Source organism: Ursus americanus, chromosome 3 (assembly GCF_024610735.1).
Source record: "Ursus americanus isolate L20-20 chromosome 3, mUrsAme1.1.p, whole genome shotgun sequence".
NCBI lineage: Eukaryota > Metazoa > Chordata > Mammalia > Carnivora > Ursidae > Ursus > Ursus americanus.
The window spans coordinates 58,090,552-58,094,974 of NC_142129.1; the positions used below are offsets into that span (position 1 = coordinate 58,090,552).

General features: G+C 39.5%; 1 pseudogene; it reads left to right on the plus strand.

Moving 5' to 3' along the window:
• The first annotated feature begins 227 nt into the window (after positions 1 to 227).
• On the plus strand, positions 228 to 2,511 carry LOC148110400 (transcription factor IIIA-like; annotated as a pseudogene).
• Positions 2,512 to 4,423: the final 1,912 nt, after the last annotated feature.

The following is a 4,423-nucleotide window of genomic DNA, read 5'->3' on the forward strand; positions in this document are numbered from 1 at the left end:
GTAGATGCAATGAGAAAATTAAAAAAAAAAAAAATATATATATATATATATACACATACATATATATATATATATGTAACTAAATTCAAACAAATGTCCATAATTCGACCCAATTAGAGATCCAAAATTTGTTAAAAGAATTTTTGTAACAAAAAGATTAAAAAGATGCTGATGACCTTTTTTGCCTGTACAACACAGGCTCTAAATTAACTTTAACAACTGCTAACATGCACCAATTGACAAAGCTTCTGGAACTTCGTCATTTTGGGTCTCAAATTTCAGTTTTACCAGAAGACTCTGTTAAATTTAAACATGGCAGCCCCTACAACCTTAGGAGAGTAACTAAATATAAAACAGAATGAAAAAAGTAGGTATTTATCACTTTAACTATAGCCTCGCCTAAATTTCCCATAGCCATAATATCCATTGTCCTAACTATTCCATATTGGACAAAGACACTTGGATCATCAGTAATTATTTGAAACTAAATAAGGTCTTTGATACTTACAAATTGGCTTGACAAAAATGGACCCCATTAACCTACAAATTAAAAGAGTTAAGATGGCCCAGTGTAAGTAAAACAACACTTTTAAGAACTCAAACTTATTATATAAGACCTAATTAATAAAGGGGTGATTATGCCCACTCATCCTCCATAACAGTCAAGTTTTACCTATTCTTAAATTAAAAAAAAATAAAAGAAAGAAAAAAGAATAGCACCTCACAGTGGATTACTGTAACTTCAATGCTGTGGTTTCAACTGTTAAGGCCCCCATACCTAATATCCAGTATTATTAAAATTACTGATGTCATGCAATCAACAACCAGTAAGTATTTTGGTAGCAGAGATTTGGCTAATATGTTGTCTTTGGTGCCTATTTCAATAGCCTCTTAGTGGCAGTTTCTGAGGGAAGCAATACACCTTTTCCAAGACACCCTCCAGAGTACCTCAACAGCTTTGCCATTGCACGCAATATTTACAGACAATATCTTAACTGCATCCACCTTTCCCTATTGGCATAAATATGACATTACAGTGATGACATTCTCCTCCAAGGAGTTTTATTTAACATGCTCATTAAGGACATTGAAGTCCACCATGTTTTAGTTGTCTTTTTTTGCATTCGAAGCAACATATTCCTCATTTAGATAGTCTACTTAATCTCTCTGATGCTGCTACTTAAAAATCATCCTACCTTAAATGGGGTCCTCTCCAACAAAGGCTCTAAAATCTGTCCAAATTAAAATTGATAGGCCTTACATGGAGGGGACTAAGTGGGGCGGGTGGGGGACCACTCCATAAAGTGCAATTGGGAGGTACATGGGATTAGTCCAGAATGGTTCACTCTTGGAGAAGCTGTGGCTGTCTACACTTGGTTACCTCAAATGGCCACACATGTGGTTGTCTTCCTAGACCTCCATAGGATGCCCAGGCCTCTGTCTCTGACTGAGGCGGGACCCTCCCTGGTTATCCCAGATGCATTCAACTGCAGATGCTCTTCACTGGGATAGGCGTGGGCCCACTTCAGCTCTGCCCCAGGGGCCCTTACTCTCTTCCCCACTCCCCGTGGCCCCCAGGAGGTTTTTCTCACCTTACCAGAATGTGGAGCTGATTACAAGACCTAAAAGCTAGATATGCACCTATGCAAGCTCATAGACAAACCTATTTGTGACAAAGAAGAGTGGCCAAGCCTTCATCAGGGACTACCATCTTAGTTGCCACATCCTGATCCACACTGGAGAAAAGTTGTTTATTTTTGCAGCTAGTGGCTGTGATAAAGATTTAACACAAAATCAAACTTGAAGAAACATTATGAATGCAAACATGAAAATCAGCAAAAATAATATGTATGCCATTTTGAAGGTTGAAAGAAGGCCTTTAAGAAACAAAATCCATCAGTACTGGCAAAAAAAAAATGAATTTGATATAAAGGAATTCAAGTGAAACCATGAAAGATGTGCAGAACACTCTGCTTCACCCAGTAGTCTAGAAGGACATGGGATGGTCCACAAGGGCTGTGTATTATCAAAAGGGATGTTCCACTTTGGCAAAAACATATGAGAGAAACCCCTGAAAAGGGAAATAGCATGGAAGTATGGTGGAAAACATCCAAACACAAAGGTGGAGGTAAGCAACATACAAAAACTCATGCCCGTGAAAGGGATATGTGTCAACGTCCAGGAGAAGACTGTGGTAGAAGTTACACAGCTGTGCTTAGTCTCCAGAGCCATATTTTCTTTTTCATGAGGAAAAACACCTGTTTAAGTGTGAACGTGCTGGCTGTTGCAAAAGATTTGCAATGAAAAACAGTCTCTGGTGAGGCATGCTGTTGTGCACGATCATAACAAGAAAAAAAGGAAGATCAAAGTAAAAACATCTCATGGAGAATTGAGTTTGTCCTCTCATCTTAGTGAATATATCCCTTCTGAAAGGAAATACCAATAAGGCTTATCTTTGCCTACAAAACAGAGACACTGAATGTATTGATCTAAATAGTTGCAATACTAACTCTCAGCTAAATATCAGATTATACTGTTTAGAGCACAATAAACTGACAAACTCAGTTGTTTTCTCTCAGAAGCACATTTCTCTTCATTACAGTCCTGATTAAGTCAAAATGGCTGGCATTCTCCTAAATGCTCTCAGAGGCTTCACAATAGAGGCTTATCAGCCTCTTCTCTGTCCTCCCTAGTATCTGAACACATATAACAGCCATAGGTTGCCCTTGGGTTTTTGGATGGTAGAGTGTGACCTTGGCTCTGTGCTATACACCATTCGAGCAAAAATTATTGGCCACTTACTGGCCCTTCGTAACAATAGTGTCTCTTACAGATCCCTGAACCTGTGACTCTCTACACCTAGTTGCCCATTATGCCTGGATTATAAATGCAGCATTCCTCAAGCTCAACACCTTTACGGAGACTTCCTTGATACAGGAAGGAGCGAAACCTGGGCCTTCTGGCGCATTTTACCTAGAAGAGGGTGTAGTCCCTCCTGTCCTCAGTCCCTTGCCAGAACCAGAATGTTGGATAAAGTTGCCTTCTCCCAGACACCTTTGCCACCTGGGAGTCCCTTGGGAGTAAATGAATGAAGGAATGGGAGTTCATAAACTATATGGATGGTGTCTTCTCCTATCTTTATGGATTTTAAATTCTGCCCCCATCCCATAGAGTTGGAGGCCAGATCTAGGGTACATACTTTTCTGGGACTCATTAATCATAGGTTGTTCCATGGGTCAAGACCCTGCCCATCTGATATAGGATTCATTTGAGCCTCAATTTCCACTACTCTAAAAATCTTGGTCAATATTCAGGTTATAAGGGGTGGATACTTAATTCCTACAATATTTCTGATTCCCTCCAGAAAATTAAAATTACTTTTTCAGGGCCATTCTAATAGTGTAGACTAAAAAAAGGGAGATAGAAAACTAGTCTTAGTAAATAAAGTAAAAATGACACTCTATCAACACTGTATCCCGTAATGTTGCAACCAGACAATCCCTCATTAGTAATAATCAAGCCAGAGGAAAGTCAACATCGGACAACAAAGATCTGTCAAGTGCACCTAGACACCATTCTGTTGACTGTTGGTCTCATTGCTATTGGTCTGGATGCATTCATTAGTTTGCACTTCAGAGGCTCAAACCCTACAAGTAAGCCATGGTTTCAACCAAACTTGGCAGATGCTGAAGACTAAAATCCAAAGTCTTTACTAGCTTGTCCAGCCAAACCAACTGAGATGAAGGGTCCATGCTAATTGGCTAAATTGGAGACCTGCCTACAGGATAATGTTGGAGCTCCAAATGCAGCCACAGATATTTTAATTGACAAACATGACATCCTATTAACAACATGCACCTAAACATGATCATATGATTTAAAACCTGTCTGCAATAGAATCTCCTTCATCACCCATTTCAATCAAACCTTGAACACTTAATTAGAGATTTAATTGCGCCAGTCAGTTTCTGGTACTTTAGTCCAATTATGGCAATATCCTTGATGATGAAGCGTCATCTTTGCTGGCTGTGTACCCACAAAGCCTTGACCTAAAAGATATTTATAAGTCAAGCTTTCAAGCCCAACATTGCCTTCAAATTTTGGAGACAACTACAAGAGACTCAGCCTTGCTATAATACTGTAAAGCTACAAAAACTAGGCCCATATCAATGAAAATGGGTACCCACTTAAAAAGGATACCCCAGTCCCATAACCAAACCACATTGCCCTAGCTCAAGAGTTTGCTCTTGGAGAAAACATCAGCTCAGATGAAATTATGTGGCACAAAGACCTCACCATTGGAAAAGGCTTTGCACCCTGTGCCAGAGACAACTTCTCCCCGTACACAGAGACCACCATACTAGCAATACCCATGTGTTGCCTCTCCTATCTCCTAGGATGATAAATTGGACATAGAACATTT